The 23033-nt window shown below is 44.5% G+C and overlaps 1 protein-coding gene across 9 annotated transcripts in view; it reads right to left on the bottom strand.

Annotated features, from left to right (window-relative positions):
* The window catches only part of ADCK1 (aarF domain containing kinase 1), a 79845-nt gene that overhangs the window by 25848 nt on the left and 30964 nt on the right, over window positions 1-23033 (bottom strand). The gene's annotated exons all lie outside the window — the stretch shown is intronic.

The raw sequence follows: 23033 nt of genomic DNA, 5'->3' as shown, positions 1-23033 counted from the left end.
TCCCACACTGACCAAGGGGATACTCCATAGCGTATGATGTCAACCCAGATATAAATGCTGAGGCAAGGAGCAGGACCGGAGGCACTCACTGTCTCTGATGGCTGCCTGCTGACAACTGTTACACGTGCTGGAGCCCTGCTTCTTGGAGAAGTGGCCGACCATCACTGCTTATGGGAAGCAGAGATTAACTGCTGGCTTCTACTTTGTGTGTGTGCATGCTGCTTTTGCTTTCTTTTTTGCATAAATATAAACTGCCTTATCACAACCCACAATTTGTGTTGTTTTCTTTTCCCACCTTACTCTCTCCCATGTCCGGCTGGGAAGGGGAGGGATAGAGTGGCTGAGTGGGCACCTGGTGAACCCACTACACTCAGCTCAGAGGGAGGACAACACAGTTATGTGGCTTCAGGCACAGAGACAGTTCACATAATGCTAGTTGAGGGTTTCTGTCCTGCTCCACAGGGCAAGGTGCACATAAGCTCTGAGGCATACAGAATTCAGCAAAGTGAACCTGTTCCTGCGGGCTCAACTGATTTTGGGTGAGCAGTTGAGAAGCCTGTAATTTATGCAGTAACAAAAAAGAAAGAATGTCAGTGCATTTTTATAACCTGCTTTTTAAAAGGTAATTAAAGATGGGAGCTGCAGCAACCTAGTAATTAAATATGAATAAAGACCTTATAAGCAAAGTTTTCATGCAAAGCTTTAAATGAATATTTTTTTTGCTGACAAGGAAATAAAATACTACAAGGAGCAGCCTGTTCCCTCCCGCAGCTGCCAGGGAATGAGCCCCCTCCCACACTACCCTACCCCTTCTCTCCCAGCCCCTTCCACAGAAAACTACTGCTAGCGACAAACTGGAGCATTCACAGTAATTAGATTCCAACACAGACTCAGCTGCCTCCAGTAATTCACTAGGAAGGTGCATTTTATTTATTTAATTAATTCCCTTTGGTCCTGGCGGCAAAATCAATTAAGTAAAACAACTGCATTTAAAAACAACTAGTTATGTGGTTTTTAATTACAGTAGGTCCATAATTCAAACCTATTGACATTTGTGTCTCAAGAGAAAAAAGGTTTTTCTCTCTTTCCTCTCCACCCTTTCTTTTCTCTCTCACTTCTGGATTGGAGATTCTCGTTTCAGATTACTATGAACAAAGAAGCACCTACAGGATGACAGATGGCTCAGGGCACATGTGTTCAAGACACAGGGGCTTTTACCATTATTTGAAGTTTGTCTATTGGCTGAAGAAAGGACCTGTTAAGGGTAAAGACTTAAGGTGGCCAGAAGCATGCTGGGCTATGAGATACCTTAAGGAAGAAAAAAATGCAGAGAACTTGCCACATGAGGTCAAGCTGGGACTTTGTTCAACTCTCTCACTACCCTACATCCTTATATTAGGGGGATGTACCCTTTACAGAGTGGTAGCCAATATTACTAGTCTAACTGTCATAAGGGTGATAACATCCTCCAAAGGTTAAAACACTGGGAGTTCACAGGCCTGAATCCAGTAAGGTACATTTATAGTAAGATCATACATAAAATGGATGAAATTCCATCTGCTCTGGATTTCAGAACCTCTTAATTGCCTACTCTGTCAATCCAACCAATTTCACCAGTACTGAATGCATGCAGGGGAAAAATAAAACAGGCTGCATGTACTCCCTCTGGCAGGAATAATACAACATTCTCATGTGACTAAGTTTTCTAAGGAAACATAATTGAATAAAGCTGTGTCTAGGAGTCCTTTTGGGCAGAAGAATTTCTTTTAAAAACTTGTAACTTAAGATGTGAAAGCCAGGTTAGCAGTCATGTCCGTTAGAGCCAGCTCAGTGGCCCTGCTGCAATTCCAGGGGGGATTTGTGCGCATTCACAGGCTGCAGGTGAGGGCAGCAAGGCAAGGGACTGCAACAGGGCCAGAGAATTGATGGATCCTCCAGGAGTAGAAGGGCAGAGCATGCTCATGGGGGAGGCAGCAGATCACAGCCGAGCCATTACACAAGCAGGTGTGAGGCTGAGATAAAGCAGCAGCACAATTACGGCCAGATTCCAGGACCCCCCACTCGGCAAATCACCCTTGTTCATTATGAAATTGTCCTTTCTCAGCTCACTGGAGGCAGCTCGTGCAGGCTGTGTGTCCCAGACACGCAGAAATGAGCAAGAGCCTGTATGAGAAGAGAAAAGATGAGCCAGGCTCCCACACTGCCTGCTGAAGAATGAGGTCCTTCCCAAGGAAAGGTGGCTGCACCCATTTCATGCAGGCAGGGAATTCCTGGAGCAGGCTGCAGGCTCATACTGGTCACGAGCACCCTCAACAAAAACTCTTTCATTTCCAGGATGGATGATCAGTAAGCAAAGGTCTGGGACAGTCTTGGAGCCCACCTGACATGGTACTTAAGGAAATCTCACGTTCTTTCCAGGCCACAGCTGGTCTCAAATGGTCTCATCAAACCGGCTGTTACCATCTGTAAGCCTGGCAGGAGATTAAACAAGCATAGTTTCCACAGAGGTTTAATAAAGGTTTAAAAGGAACTTTAAGGCTGCTCTTTCAAAGGAGCAGGCCAGCCAGCTGGAGGTTTACAGCTGTACAGGTGATTCATGTCCCTGCACGGGTGCTTTCCCTCACTAGCCTTCTACAACCAGCTCCCCACTGGACACATGCTCAACCAGCATGTGTATGTGTCACTGTACTTCACTGTCTGGAAACACAGCCCTGACTGCTTAATTCAAAAGAATGAAGCTCATTTAATTTTAAACATGCAAACTCTTTTCATGACTGTTAGCATTAGTATTCACACCTCAGGGAACTGATATAAAAGCTCTTACAGGATCTATCTACTTAGAAACTTATTAGTATGTATTTGTGCTGAAGTTGCACCTAGAGACCACATTAAGCCCAGAGTGCCATTGTATGAGGTGCACAGCCACCACGGGCCCTGCACAAACTCATGTTTTCCAGGAGTTCCCAGATGTCAGCTACAGGCCTTCTCACATGCTGAAGTGCCTTCCCAAAGTGCAACTGCTCTGCCCGAGGTCTGCAGCACACACCACCTCATGCCACAATGTTGAGCATCAGAATGCCTCCGTATTTTTTCTGAATCCTGTCCTTAAACACTTAGGAAGATACTGGGAGTCAATTGGATTTAAGATTCCAAATCCTGAGTCCGTTCTGAAAGTATTACCTTACATGACCTGCCCAGCATGTTCTGAGAAGTCTTTGACAGAATTGGGATTTAACCTAGATATCCCAAGTTCCAGCCTGGTGTCTTAATCTCCAAACCATAAAAGTTACATGTGCATGTCTTGCTAGCTAATTTCTTTCGAAATATACTGACTCTTAATCCCAACCTTTTAATATCCATGTGCTGCAGCAAATGATCAAATATTACTGCCTGGTTTCAACCTGCCCACTATGTCACCTTCCTTCTCCAGAAAGGCTGTTAAAATAGTACCCTGGAACAGGAGCCTAAGACACGGAGCCCCTTCCCAGCCCAACACTACATAACATCTCAGAGTGAGATGTGGTGGCTCTGCTCTGCCATTGTGATGAACGGTGGTGTAGTGAGTTGACCTTAGCTGGATGTCAGGTGCCCACCAAGTTGCTCTATCCCTCCCCTTCCCAGCCGGACAGGGGAGAGAGAATAAGATGGAAAATGACTTGTAGGTTGAGATAAGGCCGTTTACTAAAGCAAAAGAGAAGGTTTGCGCACACAAAGAGGAAAATAACAAGGTTTATTCTCTATCCATCAGCAAAACATATTCTGCTACTTCCTGGGAAGCAGGCTTCAGCATGCAGAGTGGTTTCTCAGCAGGTAGCCACCGTAAACAATTACTGCCTCCCTTTCCTCCTCCTTTCCTTAGCTTTTTTATCTGAACTGATGTCATGTGGTATGGAATATCCCTTTGGTTAGTTTGGGTCAGCTGGCCTGGTTGTGTGCCCTCCCAGGACCTTGCCCTCGACTGGGGAGAAGGATGTTACAGTGCTGATGCTGTGTCAGCACTGTCCAGCAGTAGCCAAAACAATGGTGCGTTATCAACACCTTTCTAGCTACCAATGCAAAGCACAGCACTGTGAGGGCTGCTATGGGGAAATGAACTCCATCTCAGTCAGACCCAGTATAGGTGGCCATGTGTCAGCAGTCTGTTCAGGATAAATATAGGGTGCAGTGAGATGCAGGATCACTATCAGAAGGTGTCTCAACAGCCCAGCCTTGTTTAGGTGGCAGGCTGAACCCCTTTGTCTCTTAGCCAACACTGGCTACATTTGAAGACAGAGTGGTGAGCTCCAGCTTTTGGGTAGATCTGTACAGTCATCCTTACATTCTTCAGAAGCTCTCCCAACAGACTGGCCCATCTTGATGACAGCAGGATCAACAATGGAGGAACTGTTTCACCCGCTGCCATCTGGGACTCTGTCAGTGTTTCAGAGCCTAGAAAGTTAATCACAGCTGGAATGGCCCAGTGTTCAGAGTAAACCCTGAGCTTTAGTAACAGTGCATCTTCATGAAACATCTGTCATGTAACTTTCAGACAATACAATTGTTCGTTACCAAAAGTATGGTAACTATGCCAGAGCAGAGTGTAAATATGCCTGTGTCAGAGAACTTTGCCAAAGTCTGGCACAGGTGGGGAACATGCAGCAAGAGCTGAGACTACCTCAGGCAGAGACCATCTCCAGACACTTCACTGTGCTTGACAGCTTCACCAATTACAGCTGCTCAAAACAATTCACAAAAAGGGACCCAATAGGGATAATGCTACTCCTTTATTACCAAAACCAATGCAAACTGAAACATTCAAAACCTCAACCATGATTTCACAGCAGATCTCCTCTTCTGATCACAGCATAAGATGTAATTGCTACGGAGTCTTGCATTTTGTATTTGAAGACTGTAATCTACAAGATGTCCTGCTATTTTAGAAGGGGATCACTAGGCAACACAGGATTAACTTGGAACTTTTTTTGCCTCCAAGATACTCATCACAGGCCACGATGCAACAGAGTCCATAAAAAGGAATACTGTGTTGCAATGGTCAGGAGCAGCTCACAGTATCCTATCATTTTGAACCCATGCAGCAGCACAGGAAAATTTTGCACATGGGGAAGTTGGTACAAATCCATTCAAGACAAAGGGAATGATACAGCCGTGAGACAAGTCCATGGAGGAAGCAGACAGCAAGAAAGTGATTAAGGTAGGTAAATTTTGCACATCTCCTGTGCTGTGATTCTCTAAGCTGGAATTTCCTTGATGTGATGACTTGATTCATCTAGTTTTTCCATTCCTGATAGAGACAGCACCAAACAGTTCCCTCTTAATCGTGGCTTCATGGATGGTAATTTGCTAAGGTGAGTTCAGTCTGCAGGAGCCTTTTGAGAGTTCCAGAAGGATCATGCTATCTGCAGCCTCCCAGCCAAAACAGCATGAGGCACTGTGATAATGGGATTCATGAGCTTGCCGGAAAACAGACCAATACAATATCACTCTGGGAAGAAATGTTTTGGGGACTACAGCTGCCACCTTAACACTACTTAGTACAATGTCTCCTCTATTTCATGTAGCAGAATACCTGAAGAGATACTCAATTCTATGTCTGTTATAGCATTACCAAGGCTTGCGTCTCCCAGAACTTTTGGAATTCACTTTATCAACACTAGGATGCTATTGCTCTCAGAAGTCTGAATGCCTTTCCTGGTTTAAGGGATGTGAACCTCATCCTAGGCTGGTCGTCTTTTCAACAACATACACGTAACTGCTCATGGTGCCAAGGACTCACTGATACCTGCAAGTCTGCAAGACCAAGTTCTAGGTGTGAGAAAAAGGTTACCTTGGTGTAGAGCAATATAATTCCCAGACAGCAAGGTTTTTTCCATTGTCCCAGCCTTTCTATCCCCTCTGCGAAAACAAAATGTCACAGTATTGCTCCAAGAATTATTAAGACAGCAAAAACTGAAAGATTAGATTTATTGCAGCAGACAGTGGATTATGAAGAATAATTCATCAAACGTCAGAACAAACAGCCCACAATTTATAGGTGGCTTTGTTGAGTCAGTGAAATCTGATTGGACTTCTCCCCACCTAATGAATGCCAGGCCTAATTGATGGTTCCTAAATGCATCTGTCAAGAGCGTGTATTTATTACTTCAGTATTTTTAATAATATTGTAGATATATACAGAATAGTAGTTTTCTTTTCAATGGATTCCCTGGTGTTCATTACATATATATGTACATGTGCATGTATATGGAAGTATATGCTGCATGCAAATGAATGTAGGTAAAGGTATGTGTGTATTCTCATGCACTGGAACAATTACATATGGCTTACTGCACAAAATTAGCAATATCTTTCAGTGCACGGGACTGAAGATAACGTGGTTCTTTTCAGGGGGAGATGTGCAATAAGGTTCCTGCCTAGAATTTGGAAGAGCTGAGCTCTAACATTATTTCTCCTTGATATCCCATGTGAAGCTGAGCCAGACCATGCCAGAGCACTCATGCTTGGATGAGCAGAATCAGGGCTGTCAAGACAGCTAGAAATGTGCTCTTGTGTAATTTATCAGGACCAAATTTGTAATTTTCTTTTTAAATACCTATCTGTACAATACATATACAACAGAGCCACAGACACGTCACTTCATGTGCCAGTGGTACACAATTGCTCCTGGCATGCCAATCACTGCAAACTTGGTTAATCACTGCTGTTTCACTACAACAGTACAAAACCAGGGTTATCCATCAACTATCAGCCTTTCTTCTAGGAAGGGGCTGTGAGTCACGTGGGGTGTGAAGTTCATATTTTCATATTATTTTTATGTGGTACCACTTTGGTCCTCTGCAGCCCACTAACTGCCATACCACTGAGAATCGGCTCCAGGATCCTACCAACAGCATTTCTCAGTCACAAAGCCATGAGTGTTACAGAAAATGAACTCTACTAAGAAGAGTCCTTGATCCCATCATCCAGAGAACAAAGTTTGCTCACTCATTCACTGTCTGATACCTAGAATCCTGCCTATTTCCTGTGCTGCTCACCTACGATCCTCTTTCTGTAGTCTCTTCTTGCTAGAAAAGCAGTGGAAAAACCTACACAAAGCCACTCTTGTATTCATCACATCCATCCACTGAGCCATATAGCAACTGTACCATTCTCTTTTACTTGCTATAATACCTTTAATTATTACAGAGCCATACTTTGAGGAAAAGCACCTTTTATTCCATCCCTGATGATTCCTGCATAATAATCTGTGCTCAGACACACACATGGTAGCTTCATTTATTTTCCTAAGTCAGATCCTTAAGACAAGGCAGAACTATCTGAGAATATCACTCATTCTGGATCGAAACCTGGATCTCAGCTGGTGACAGCTACAATAGGCAGTAACAGCAATGAGTAGACAGAGCTGATTTATGTCTCCTGAGACCCTGTGTGTGAGATGGACCTCATCTCCCATCTCTCTGAAAGGTGAGACACTTATCCATGGCTCCTACAAACGACATTCAGTTCAACAAAAGCAAGGATTGTCATGGCCAGACTGGAACATAACTGGATCAGGAACATCCTCCTGACTGGCACAAGGAGATAAATATTTTTCATTAATTAAGCTGTTAGGTGTCCTACTACCTTCCACAGACACAGGATGGTATGATTAACAGACTAGCTCAGCACTCAGAGATGCTTTCAACAGTTGGAGTTCTACAGGGTTTCCACTACCATCACCACAGCCTCTTCGAAGCTTAACTTCATTCAGCTGTTCTTTGTCCAGGTGCTGGTTTCACAAAGCACTCTGATAGCAGAGAGACTCCACGTTAGACTTCTGATGTAAGGCAGATATCAAGCTGAATTGTAGGAAAGCAGACATTATCTGCAGGGTTAGCAAAATCACATAGATAAAACCAGGGAGAAGAAACAGCAAAGCTGGGATGTCTCAGAACAAGTCTCTAACCCAACCACCCATGTGTGAGCATTACTCCTAGTCAAAGTACTCCATTTCATACAATGCAGATAGCTTTCCTCCATGTCTGTAATCTCATGCTCAGAATTAATTTCCAAGAAGCTCTATTTCTCAAAATGTCCAAGAGAAAGATTTTGCTGTTGGAAGCTGCATCACTGCGAGTCCAGTTCACTTCCCTATAGAGAAGATAGAAGAACTGCAAGGAAGAACCTCGCACCACTGAAACCAGCCATTTCCTTAGGATGCCACTGAGGCATAACAAAGTACCAATCCCTCTAACCCTGATGTGGCCATTGGGAAAATGCCCATTTCCTGTTTCCAGATGCAGTTAATCAGCACAATGACCTGGCTTGTTCAGCATCCCACTCCACCTCAGAATATAGAATCTTGTGCAGCTAGTCACCTTCCTGCTATCCTAAACTATTTCCACATCCCACCCTCTCTGTGACTGGCCTCCAACAGCAGCCAGTGTCACTCAATCCTATAAATCAAGCAAGAGTTCACCAACAACCATGCTTGTGAGAAAAGGGAAGATAGAAAACACTGTGCACTCAATTTTGCATGATTTAAGTATCTTATAGTCTACGCAAAATGCACAGACCAAAGCAACATAAAGCCATGTATATATGTATATAATCCTGTTTACTTCCATTCCATCATGCTGAAATAGGAAGTAGTGACTTGTGAGCTACATACTCCCTCTGACAGTGCAGGCTATGGGGCCGATGTTCCAATCTGCCCCATGTTCCCTGCCTTTCCCTTGCACATGCAAATGCTTCCCTTAATTTGTTCTTTTATCTGTCTCCCACTTGAACAATGCTCATTAAATCCAGTCTTTTCTCTCTGACTGTGCAAGTTTCAAGCTGGCTTCCTGCCAAGTCTCCAAAACTCGACAACAGAGCCTGCTTCCCAGAGAGGGGAAAAAAAACCAAACAGCCAAGCTATAGCAAAATACATATATATATTACATATAAAACAGATATATACAGTGAGAATACTATATACCTATAACCCCAGAAACCCCAATAGCTTCCTAAAGGGGAGGAGGGGAAGGGAGAAGGGAGAAAGGACAAAAAAGGAGGAAAAGGGATAGAAACAAAACAGGTATGCACAATCTAAAAACCCAGTAACCAGCAGACTAAAGAACTGGCAAAATCTCACCACTTCCCTGGAGAAAGCAGGACAGCCAGACCACGGCCCAGCTCTCTCCCCTCACGCAGCGGCAGACAACAGCAGTCGATACAGGCCTCAACTTCAGATAAGCAAGACCACGTAGGGATCTACTGTTCTCAAACCTCGTCAGAAGAGAAGAGAGCGAGGTCTCTCCGGTCGGCTTATTTATGCCTCAGGTTACGTAAAGGAATAGCATGGAATACTTCCTTGGTCACCTTCCTAGTTCCTTCTTGGTTACAAGCTGGTCCCCAGGAAGGCCTAGGGTGAAAACTATCACACTGACTTTTTGGGGAAATATTACTTCATCTACATCTTTCCTGTCTGTGAAGATGGAGCCACACTTCTCAGTTGTTCAGAAAAACTGGAATCACAGTCCTTCAAGTGCACACAACTGCTCCACTCCCAGCCATTTTTTGTATTTTAATTTAAAGCACTCTCTCTCTTTTCTGCCCTGCTAACAAAGGAGGCTGTCACTTGTTATACCAGTGCACAGTGAAAGCACAGCAGAAGACAACTCTTTGCTGCATTCCATCTGCCCAAAGGGATTCTTATTCCATGGTTCAGATGGAGCAGTAGTGGTTCCTTTCTACTGAGATTTTCAAGGCTTGCTGTGTTCTCTGCAGCTCTTCAGCTCCTAAACAATACAGCTCAAAGGGCTAACATAGCAGGAACATCTCTGTAGCTCCCAGGGAAGGGAACAGTTTCCTCAGCCTTCTGCTCTTTTAATGACTCTGTTAGCATGTCTCAACAGCTTGCTTATCCCTTTTCCAGCTTTCTGAGTTGTTGCACAAAGCTCTCCTCACAGCCTCTAGCCCCACTACTGCATCTGGATTAACAGTTCACATAAAATTCCCACCTCCTTTCTGCTGACTCGTAGTTCTATCTCCATACTCTAGATCAGCCTGCTTCTAGCCAAACTGCAATTTCAGCCTGTTTCTCAGTCATCTTCTTTCATGTAGTCATATCTCTGTTCACATTCAACAAAGCTAAAGCATGGTTCCTAATCTTCTCAAACCATCCCTCCTGTCTCCTTTCTCATCACAATGGACAATGTCACCAACTTTCTGTCAAGCATGCCTGCAGCCTTGGCCTTGTCATCAACACTGACCTCACTCCAGATTTCATTTTCACATCTGGAATCTAGTACTAGACACAAGTACTAATGCTCACAAGTGACAGGTGACAAGCCAACTGTTCTTCCCCTGTCCCCCCCTAGAAGTTCCCATTTCTCTTGAGCCACACGTGCGGTAAGACATGTGGAGGTCCCCAACATACACAGATCCCCTTGACTGAATTACTGAAAACATATTGCCAAATGATATATTATCCCTACAGATGCCAGCAGCCTGGTGCAGACATCACATTTGCAAAGAACCATCAAATCATAGAACAGCTCTGGTTGGAAGGAACCTCAAAAGATCATCTGGTGGAACCACATCATCTGGGAAAGGGAACCTAGATGAGATCTTGAAAAGCTCCAGTGATGGGGACTCTACCACACCCCTCGTGAAGTTGTTCCTGTAATTGATAGTTCTCAATGTAAAAAATTTCTTTCCTATATCAAGATAAAGCCTCTCTCAAAATGCCACAGAGAAGGGGACAGTTGGCACATAAGCAAGAAGGTAAGATTTAAGAAAGCACCCAGAAGCAAATGAATTTCCAAGACCATTTTGACTTCAAACACATCCCTGCCACACACTGACTGAAACCCATGTAGGAAAGGGTCAAGGAGCCACAACAAACAGGCTCCATGTTAGTCACAGCCAGGCAGAGGGAGGCTCAGCCAAGGACTGCAGAGATACCCCAAGGGCCCTGCATAAACAGCAGCAGTCCTGTGAGAAATAACCAGCTGCCAGAGGATATATGGGAACCTTTGGGAACGTACATCACCTGTGCTCATCTTAAATGCATCTGATTCAGCTTTGAAAGCCTGGGCGCTTCAAGAAGTGTATGAGACAAGGGCAAGGGGGTTATGTGTATGGGCAGCTTTATGTGACTATAGACTATACAGACTATGTGTCTATAGAGAGCATGATGAAGGGATGTCTGGGAATATATGTCTGGAAGAGGTGGGTTACATGTTTGGAAGAGATGGGGTACAAGCATTTGGTCAGGAAGTGAAGCTGTGCCAGGGCTTGAGCAGTGTTAAGAAGGAGGCATAGGGCATTTGTGTACACAGTTTGTATGGGGAATGGTAGGCAAAATCCTACATCTGTGAGAGGCAAGTGAAGAGTAGGGTCAGGACAGGTGTTTGGTGTGTGTGCAGAGGCATGCTGTGCAGGGGAGCGAAGGGCATGTGTGCAGGACAGCACTGCATTTCGTTTCATGGCGTCATAGAATGGTTTGGGTTGGAAGGGACCTTAAAGATTATATAGTTCCAATCCCCCTGCCATGGGCAGGGACACCTTTCACAAGACCAGGTTGCTCAAAGCAACCATCCAACCTGGCCTTGAACACTTCCAGAGACAGGAACACAACTGCAACTTCCCTGGGCAGTCTGTCCAATGCCTCACCACCTTCACAGAAAAGAATTTCTTCCTAATATTTAACCTCAACATACCAACTTTCAGTTTGAAGTCATTCCCCTTGTCTTATCACTACCTGCCCTTGTACAAAGTCCCTTTCCAGCCTTCCTGTAGGCCCCCTTTAGGTACTGAAAATGCTATAAGGTCTTCCCAAAGCATCCTCTTCTCCAGGTTGAACAATCCCAATTCCCTCAGCCTGTCCTTATAAGAGAAGTGTTCCAGCCCTACGATGATCTTCATCACCCTCTTCCAGACTCACTCCAACAGGTCCACATTCTTCTTATGTTGGGGGCCCACCAGCTGGACAGAGTACTCCAGATGGGGTCTCACAAGAGCAGAGTATATGCTACACTGACAGACCCTTCTATTCTAGCTCCTATAACAGAGAGAGAGAGAGACATACTCCCACGAGTACTATGTGGAATGTTTTTCTCTGTCTCCTCAGAAAGGGATGAGGAAAATATTTCTGAGCCTGAAACAAAGAGCAGGAATGACAGAAGCAGCACTGCACAATCCAGCAGCTTGCCACCAGGGTGGACAGAGGCACAGTACAATGAAAACATGCATAGTGCAAAGCCCAGTCCCAAACAAATTCTGCCCAGCTATATCCCTTCCTCAGGCTTTGGTTACAGTTACATAGATACAAGCATAATAAAATCTTATTGAAGTACAACACTGCCCCAGATTAATAGGAGTAATAGGAGTAATGATCTAAGGTGGACCTGGAAGTCTGACAGATATGGGCAGCTCTGCCTGAATTGAACTGGTATCAGGAAAGGGATATAATGAGGTCATTACATTAGAAGAAAGACACTTAAAAGGTAGTAAAGCCCTGCTGAAGATGTAAAGCTTATAATCAGTTACTGGTGCTAACTGTGTCTTGGTGGGATACTGAAACACTGGCACACCCAGCAGACAGGTCAATGCAAAGGGCACAGACATACAGAAGTTCATATCACAGAGACCAAGGTGCAGTGACTGTAGAGAAGCTGAGGTAGAACAACTTACAAAGAGATCTGGATGGGACGCTTTGCAGCCTACTCTCAGAAAAAAATGTACAGAGATCCATAAAAGTCCTTCAAGGAGACAACTGCACGGCAAATTAAATCCACAACAGACTTTGCCAGCAACAAGCTTGGAAAGGGATTCCATGCATCCTCTAATGATCAGTCATACAAACCCAGAGCCCAGGGCTCTCTGCACTGATGCAGAGACAAAAGTCCTCTGTTAAGCAAGCCCCATCATTTCCTGCTTCCTTGTCAATTTCTCCTCTGAATACCAACCTCGCCTTTCTTCTCCTGCCTGTATTTCCTCTACTTTTCAGGTGTCTGCTCTGATCTATCTGCTCTTTCTGCAGTTCATTTATTATCTGTCTCTTCCTCCTCTTCCTCCCCTGTTTTTTCCCTTGCCCCCAGATCTTCTTGTTGGGCTGCCAAGTCCCTGGTTCAGTCATGTAACTCAGCTGATTTACTTTCCTTAAAGCAGTGTCTGCTCTCATGTAAATCACCCTCCAAACCCAGCCTGTGAAACGGGCTTGTTCACTAAACTCTATGAATAGGAAAGTAGGCACAGCTGGCCTATTCATAATCAACATAAAAAATAGATTAGCACTTTACAGATTAAACATTATCGTTTCAACAGTTAACATAAATCAACTACACTTACAGACCTAGCATTGCTGCTGCCACTGTAGGGTGACAAGCACTGCAGAGGGAAGGGCTGCCAGTCCAGGGTGCAGTAGGAAAGAGCTCGTTTGTCTTCCACTTTGAATGTTAAGTTCTCCTCTGGCACCCCTAGGGTGCACTGCTAGAGGCTGCTGTAAGGAGAATAGTGGGCTAAGGAAACAAAGGTGGGGGGTAATTTTGATTAATTCACATGCATTTCCAAGCAGACCAACAACCCGCAATTCTAGAGACAGAATTCAATTGCCCTACTTCCCTCTCTAGGGCTGATGCAACTCAAAAATGGAGCAACAGAGTCAGCCTCTGGAATAGGAGCAGGACAAGAAGCCTCTAAATACTAACTGGTACATAGCTCTGTTTCCGACAATTCAAAACATTTGGACTTCTGTGGATTAAGTAAAGCAGTTCGGTGGGTTCTATTATAACCATCTCAAAAAAACACCTCATCACAACCCAGGGATTCACCTCATCAAAGAAGGGCCAAGTACTGAGATCCACTCAAGATGTGCTGTGGAGAGCAAAGCCAGGAGAGAGTAGCTCAGAGCCTGCTACTGCTCAGGCTGCACCCCTTCCTTCATTAGGTTCAGGACACTAAATCACTGGAAATGCTCAGCCCAACACACTGTCATCAGTGTGCTATGGTTGTGTAGTCAATAGAGTGGCAAGGCCCACAGAACCAGTACAGTCCACACCTTTCCATTCCTTCCTGCTTACTCACTGAGAACCACCCCATGGTCTCAAATGTTTAGCTTGGAGCAGCCAAGTTGTAATTCTTGAGCTGGTTCTGATGATTTGCAAGGGACTGGCAAAGACCTTGGCCAGGATATCCCATTAAGAACCAGCCTCACAGCTCTTTCAAACAAAAAGAAAAAAAAGAAAAAAAAAAAGAAAGCAAAAGAAAAAAAAAAAGAGGAGAGATTAGGCTATGGTCCAAAAGACAAAAGACGGACTGGTAGAGGAGGCATTGGATTAGAGGTTTTTTTGGCAGCCAGGGCAAAAACATTAGCAGTTTGCAAAGGGCAAGGCAGCAAAAGTTACATGGAGAGACTTCTTTAGTATAACCCCTCTTAACAAGCCCTGGTAATTTTAATTGCTCTAGCCTCCTTCTAGCCTTTCGTGATAAATGGGAATAGCAGTTAATAGACCTGAACCAATCAGCTACATCCAATACGGTGCTTGGCAAAATTAGCTTTGTTCTCCACGCACAACTGATATCACCTCAGTTTCATTCATTATCCAAAATGAGCCAACTAATGTATATTTCCTACTAATAATTTGAAATTTGGAAGGGTTGGTGCTGAACAACCTCTTCCAAGAACTTGCTAATTTGAGATGGAGTGGTTATGTGAGCTTTGTAAGGGAGAAATTCACATGTTTGCTTCAGCTGAGCTCTCCTGGCACAAGCAATTGGTCATGTGAGTTTACTTCTTCAGCTGTCACAGACAGCTTCGCAGGTTTGGCTCTGAACCATGCAACCTGTAAAACCAAATACTACAAAGCTTACAGAAAATAAGTACAAAATGTGTTTAATGTTCACAAACATAACTTGATTTCCAAAGGGAACATGAGAAAACTTCCTCTTTCTCTGGCTGGTCAGCCTACTTGGAACAGACACACTTTGCTCACTAATGGTGTAAAGAACTTTGAGATCACTTAGATCCCAATTTTTGCTTCAATTCTCAAAACATAAAAGCATGTTGAGTGTGAGGCTTCCCATAAGGAGAATTTCCAATGCTCCTAGCAGTTCTTTAACAGGGAAGAAAACTTTTAGGCAGAGTTGAAGTTCTTTCTATGGCTCAGCATCCTTCCATAGAATCGAGAGCTGCCTCTCAGACAGGTCCCAAAACTGCCATAAAACAGAGCTTATTAGATCACTGTACATCTTAAAAATTCATTAAAATGCTATGTTCTGTGTGTTAGAAAAATGCAGATATGTCAAGGTCGGGCCCTATATCTCCTTATTTCATCTTATGTTATTTGTTTCATCTACAAACAACCTATTGGCAAAAGTTTCCTGACTCACTGCGTAAAGTTTTCATGTTCTCAAGAGCCAAGGAACTGTGCAGACATGAAGTTCTGAAAGAAATCAGACAATACCCAGGCAGAATCAAGGATAGGATATTAACAGATCAGTGGGTAGGCAGATGACAGGATTCCTTGCTCCCTCAGAGAAAAAATCACGCATAGTAAACTCAGCCTGTGTTTAGATCAGAGCATCAAGAATATTTCAGAGTGCATCAGCAGTGGGCTTTGAAACAGCAGCCAGTACCTCCACATGGCAGCTCAGTGTTTCTGCCCCTGCCCAGATCCTGGGGATGGCTGAGCAAATGAGATACACATTTGAAAAAAGAAAGTCTCCATATGCAAGAATAAAGACAACTATTAATCTCAGTTACAGATTGCAATTTCCAGTAATTGTTTGGAACTGGAAGGGTTACCCTGTGCTGAGAGGTGGTTCCTGACAATGGCTAAAGCACTGTTGTGCAGCACATCCACCACTTCCGCAGGACATGGACACTGAACAAAGCCCAACACAACTGTCATGGGCGTTGCCAGCCAAGATGTATTTGCATCAGAGCAACACTTCAGGTGTCATCAAAACTCTGAGAAAACTGTACTGAAGAGAGTTTACCATCTGCACACAAGACACTGAGCCAACAAATTCCATGTAGGTATGCCATCCACTAGCCCTCAGGCACCTAAAGAATTTGTAAACTAAAGAAAAAAATGTCACTAAACATGCAGATCAGAACTATTCTATACGAGAACCAGGCTGTTCCCCATTGCATTTTCTGATCTCAAATTTTTCACTTCCTTGCAGAAAGTCCTCCAAACAATCCTTCAGAAAATCCACTGTCCAGCCTCCTGTATTGTAAATCTTACTAACTTGAAAGACACCAAAGGAGATTATTCTCTAATCTATACACAAAACTTCCCTTTCTTCGGCAACAGGGCTTAGAGCACCCAGGAAGAGGCTGCCATGAGCAGGACTCAGCCATCCTCTCTCAGGAGCTCTGAGCAGAGATAAAAGCCATGGGAGGAAGGAGTACACTCTTCCAAAGTTCCCCTGGCAATAGGGACACCAAGTTGTCCTTGGCATGACACTGAGGGGCAGTAACACTGGAGCTTGCATACAGAATGAGCAGGGACATCAGAACAAAGCAAGGTTCACCACCTGAACTACATAAAGCTCCCTACTTGTTTTCCTCATGTGCCCTTGGAGCAGAGGTCCTGCTGCCTACCCAAGGGCTCAGTATAAAGGCAGTCATAGTGAGATCCACCAGTGACTGTGGCCTCTTACCACAGACAGGGCAGGGAGAGCACAGCAGAGGCTGCAGCAGCAGCAAGAGCTGCACAGGCAGCCACTCCTGCCTTTCAGTTGAGTAATGTGGGACCATTTGTTCTGGGTGACATTAATGCTATTCGCCATCCATCTCAGACTCTTTAAATTACCTTTTTATGGCCAAAATCCTTTTCATAATTGATAAAAATCTCTTTTTTATATCCCAAGTTATTGAAAGAAATGTGAAGTTTTTTTATTCCTTATTATAGTTTTAATACAAATGTGTTTTTTATTGACGGCTGCTTGGAAGCCCTGACAGGCCTACTGAGAGAGGCTCACAGGGGAGGGAGATGGGCCATATCCTCCTGTTCCACTTCCCAGCCCCTCACACTGTCAGAGTAATGGCCACCACAGCCCAGCTTCCACTCTGGTGGGTAATGGAGGGTGGGTGACATCATGCAGAATGAGGAGATTTCCTATGATCGACAACACCCATAGCAAGTAAAAGTGGCTCTTGCTGACCTTAATCCAGTTTCCCCGAGTCTGTTAGTGGTGTACACAGGGGCCAGCTTCACAGATCACCCCAGCATGGTGTTGGTGGAGCTGGGTGCTTTAGGACAGAACTGGTCTCACAAGCTACAGGAGACCTGGGTGTTCAGCAGATCCATTCAGCATCAGTCCCACAGGCCCATGCAACCATGAGAGCAACCAGGCACTGCACCACACATCTGCCTTTGGGCAGAACATTTGAGCACAAGGCTGTGCAACACTGGAGGAAGCAGGCATGTGCTCTGGCATCCTGGATGGCTTAGACAACAGTACCAGCCCGGGAAGAGGCTTTCTGGAGGCATAACAGAATCTGCAGCATCATGACCTGAAGACCTTGTGACCTAGCACAGTAAAATAATCTTCTCTAGGGCATCATATGGAGCCAGCTACAGAAAGTGGTTCATATTCCCTTGGGAATAACTTGGATGCTGTAGGACATGAAGTGTAATACCCAACAGCCTATTGAAGGCCTAGCTGCTCTCCCCCAGGGCTGAGCACTGCTTCAATAGTTCTGCAAATCTGAAATAACCATCTCTCACCAGAGCTTAAAATACTAATCAACAATTCCAGAATGTAGGTACAGTTCATCATTTTCCCTGTTACTGGCACAGCAAAGGCTGCCATAATACACCAAGAATGCACACGGAAATAGGAGTAAAAGGAGTCTCTTCTATTCCCTCCATCTTTTCTCATACTTCAGCAAGGTAAGTCTCTTGCTGTGGGGATTAGCACCTTGCTGTGGTCTCATTCTAAATCCTTCCCATGGCAGACTCACATGGACATATGATTTTTGTCCCTCCCTGTCAAATGGCCATGTGGCATTTCTGCAGATCATTGTGGTAACCATGCACCCAGGTGTATATGGGTACATCTCAACAGCATATGAATAATACTCATGTAGCCAACTTAGAAAACATTTTGAGAACTTTGGGAGCAATTTAAAGTAGAAGGACAAAGGGCAGTATTCTTCTTAGCCATGGTTTTGCACAGACAATGACTTCTCAAAGAGTATCTGTTTCTTACCTGCACAGCACTGGTGCTGTGCCAGGTACAACAGTAGGAATCCAAGGCTGGATCCTCCAAACATCACTGTGAAAAGGCATCCTGCTTAACAAATCACAACACAGGAGGTTCTTCTACCACATGTGCTTTGTTTATAAATCACAGTCAAACCATTGACCCTGCTCAATCAGTGAGCAGGAGGTTTCTTGCAAATTGCAAAATAGTCCTTGAACAACAGGTAAAAGCTGCAATTAATTGCGAATGAAAAGGATGGTCTCCTTGGAGGTGCTGGGTAATCAAGCAATTAGAAACTACTTCCCATTACCTGCATTCCCACAAAGCAGAGTTAGACTGACATCCTTTCAAATGACTGTCTTTCCATCTATTTATGATGAAATCTTTATATGATTCGCCTTCAGCAAAGACAAGCCTTGACCTTTGAGTTCTCCCTAGCCCTTTCCTCCAGCTTTGAACAAAGCAAGCATTGTAAGTAACACTTTCAATCACTGGTGTGTTCTCCCTGTGGAGCTTGTTTTGCCTCAGCCTTCCCAGAGCACAGCAAACTCCCCAGCAATGGTATAAGTATGTATGCAGGATTTCTTGGGATCCTTCATTTGACAGCATCTGAGATTGCTCAGCTTCAGCAATTTCCACTCTTCTCTGCAACAGCTTCAACAACTGTTAGCAAGAGGCCAGAGATCCAAAGATAAGTCAAGGGGCAAGAAGGAAGGAGAGACTCTCACTCTCATGGCAGGTGAGCCTGGCCTTCTGCCCTACAACAGCCTCTCACCCCCTAAGCAATTACACAGCCTGGACACAGAGCACCTGGGCAGCTGTGTGACACAAGCATCCCACCAACATGGGAAAGACCCTTCCTGGGACCACACTGGCCTCATTGGAGGGATGCTAACTCTATCCTTGCCCTAATCCCCAACTGTGCAGCCTCAGCCCAGACATAGGAGCAATGACTAGAGAACCTGCTTGACTGGAAGCTGCCAGAAAGGAGGACAGGAACTGGGATATTTCTGAAGGGACAGTGTGAGAGATGGGGAAGGAGGGAGCGTCTCCCACCAAGGAAAATCACCTCCAACATGAGATAAAGCCTGAGTAGAGCATGGAGTACACAAACATACCGAGAGGGAGTTTGTGTACATTAGTCTTATGGAAAACGCCAGTAAGTTGATTAAAAATGTGTAAGGGTGGGCTGGAAGCTGATGAGCAATGGGGTGTGAAAAGTGACATCTTGCTGTATACAGGAGAGGTAGTAGAGTGCTGCTGCTGGGGTAGAGTATGCTGTGGCCCACTGGGATGTGCAATATGACAGCAAACCAGGAGGTATTTGGGGACTAGAAGGAGGTAAAAGAGTGTGTTGGCATAGACAGGAGTACACAGTGAAGCAAGTATCTAAACTCATTATGCTTGCACAGCTGCAGAGAAGCGAGACCTGTATTAAGGACTGCACTGGACAGTAGTGGAGCCAGATAACAGAAAGGCACCAAGGATATCTGGAAGACCAGGGTTGTAAAAGCTGTCAAGACCTTCTGCAATGACTCTATCCTATGACGAGGAAAGGTCTGGAACAGCCTTGAGCAGAGCAGAGTGAAGCAGATGTACTTTTGAAAGAGGAGAGTTTCACAATAGTCTGATCAGTCTTAGCAATCAACAATTAGTTCCTCTGAGCACTTTGTCCACGGAAATCACATGCAGGACAGGAAGCCTTTTTGACAGATACAGAAGGGCTGTCAGGTAGCCTGGCCAGAGTCAGAGATACCCTGGGTTCTACATCTCTGCTCTGGGACCAAATTGGCACCACTTCCCCAGTATCCCTGTATGGCAACCATGAGCACTGAAGAAATGAGGCTGCACACATAGAATTCGGTTTTCGGGATTCTCCGCAGAGCTCTCTCTGCATTCCCGTTTTATTAACCTCTTCAGGTAAACAGCACCTGGTGTTGCCATTCAGTTAATTAGAATTCCCAAAACTTTGGAGACCCAATGTTTTGATTTCACACATTCACACACTACCATTCTGTGATTGTTTTCAATTATGGCAGAAACCATGCATACTACCATGCAGAACTTTAAGCTGTTTTCCACTTTGGGAACACAGCACTCTCTTTATCAAAACATGGTCAAGGCCAAAATACTCCTTTTTTGATTCTAATTAACTGAATGCAGATGCATGACCTTAATTCAGTTTCCCCAAGTCTGTTAGTGGTGCTTGTTCCCACATCCCTGTATCCCACAGCCACAAGACAGTCCCGTCCAACAGACCTGCCAGAGAGAGGAAATGCCCCTGATCCCAGTGCTGGCAAAGTATTCCTTCCATCTTTTCTAATTTCTAAGCACAACAATTTTGTGTTTTAAAGGTATAACCACTCTGATAGATTTATCTTCCAGAGCCCCTCATCACTCTTTCTCCCTAAATGTTTGATGTCCACACTTCACCAGAAGTTGCCTGGCTCTGCTTGGCATACACTTTGTTGAGTTAGAGTGCTTAGCTGAACCAGCTATCTCTCCCTTTGTCATTTATAGTTCTGCAGAGAAAGAATATATTCGTTTTGCTTTCATTTTCCACGCTTGACACCTTTTCATTTTCAGAACCTTGCTCAAGCAAGGAAGATAAAAATAGAGGTAGGAGAGACTCTTTTATTCATATCTTATCACCCATTCTTATGCACACAGCTTTTCCCAATTGCTCCAAGGAATACATCCAGAATGAGCCCTACCTGTGGTATCCTCGTTGTCTCCCCAGAAGATTCTTACTCTGTGATCTTACTGGTGATTGTTTCCAGGAGTCAGTGCAAAGATTTCTTTGTGCAGTCTCTCCCACTGCTACTACTGTGTTACTTTGCGAATCCCACCCCCCCACACCACAACTTCTCACAAACAGTATTCAAGAGAATGATCACCTCCCACTATCACTTAGCCAAACCACTACGGCTGAGATTAGAGAGACAGCATCTGCTCACTACTGATTATTTTTATCCCAATGATCCCTGATAGGTACACAAATTGCTCCTAGACTTAAAACAGGGTTTGACAGAACAACCCACTAGTCAGCATATATAATGCTTCTCCTTCTGTGTCAGAATAGCACACATGCCATTTGTCTTTAAATCAGTTAGCTCATGCAACAGAACTACATGCTGCAGCTCCCAGTCCCTGTCCATGATGCTGACCTAGAACGGGAGATTCCCCATCAGCAGGGTATCACGCAAAGTCTGTGTGGGGACAACAGAACCATGCTGAACTACTCTAAATCCCCCTCACAAACATCTTTGCCCAAACATAGTCCCACTGGCACAGTCATTTATGCCAGTTTTCCCACAATCATCTGTCAAACATCCAAGTCTGTGTTAAGACTCTCAGGAGTAGGTCACATCAGAAGGCAGACTATTTCTAACTGACGAAGGTACAATGCTTCTATACGTGAAATTAACTTTTTCTGATCTTCATGCCCTTTTGCAAACTCTTGACTACTTTGTCAGCTTGTCACATTCCTCCCTAGGTATCTCTGTATTTCCAGTTGCTCTTTCTTCCATTTTTTCTGCACTGATCCAAACTGCACGTAATTACTTCTTGCCTACACTTAAGACTCATCTGAAGAGCCCTGCTCTTGGGCCTGATGGGGGAACTGTAAGTCTTATCACTGAATTCAAGAGCAGGAGGGCTAGGCCTAGGCACCCTGGGAAGGTTCCCTCACTGTCATTTTCTCTTCTATTTGAATTCATCTGCAATTTCCTATGTTTGATGCTAGCTCCAAAGAGGAAAATTTCAGGATCCCTCTTTGCACTCTCCTCTGCCCTGACACTCCACCTTGCCCCTCTACCACCTATATTTTAGTTAAGTATGTCATATTTAAAATGGACTGAGGATCTAACTACACTAGAATTAAATTTGTTCCTGAAGTAACTCTACTAAATCCTCTGGGCTCCAGCAAAGACAACTTTGGTGCATTAGTTTCCCCAAATCCTTTCAGTTTTCAAATACCTTGCTTTGGTACTTTGTAACTATTAACACTGGCATTTACATCAGCTTTTAATACCACTCAGTTTTACAAGCTCCTTTATTTTTATACATGTTATTCTCTTCATTTATCTCTTTTATCATTGCTCTCTTTCTCTCGTTACCATTTGCTCTCTATCACTTTCTTCCCATTTCTACCTTTTTTTTCTCCCCGTTTCTTTAAAATTAAATATTGCCCAACACTGCTCATGTGGGTGAAGAGAATGCTATGAGGTAAGGCTGCTGTGAAGACTGTATTCGAGCTGCTTCACTGGGAACCAATGAGGCACAGAGCATTTGTCTAGCTCCCAAAAAGCACAAAGAAACCAGGGAGTATCGGTGGCAGCTGAATGCACACTTGAGAAAAAAGTGCATCTCTGAGCACCAACTTTAGCCTTTAAGTGACACCGCGCAAACTGTGCCAGAGGTGGCTGCTGTGGTAATTTAATGTGGGCTAACCTTGGGATGGCTTTCTACAGCTCCTGAGGAGGGGAGATTGCCAGATGGAGGCTCATGGAGGCAGGGGCCTGCCGGGAGCAGCCAGCCTGCCCTGCTCCATCTATCCACTGAGCTATGAAACACAGCTGGTACCAGCCATGCTACAAGGATGCAGTGCTGATAGAGGGAGCATCTTGCAGGCTGGGGGCTGACATTAACCTTGCCATTAAACTGCAGAGAGATATTCATTGTCACTCCTGGCTAGACAATATCTAGACCCTTAAACTACACATAGGTAGACCCATCCCATCCAAAACCACCCATAATATACCCTCTAGGTGCAAATACTTAACTTACCTCCTCATATTCCCCCCATACCTTCTTACCACACAGTCAGACAGGCCAGAACAACCAAAAACACC

This window comes from Pseudopipra pipra, chromosome 6 (assembly GCF_036250125.1).
Source record: "Pseudopipra pipra isolate bDixPip1 chromosome 6, bDixPip1.hap1, whole genome shotgun sequence".
Lineage (NCBI taxonomy): Eukaryota > Metazoa > Chordata > Aves > Passeriformes > Pipridae > Pseudopipra > Pseudopipra pipra.
This window is presented reverse-complemented; position numbering and strand designations above follow the sequence as displayed.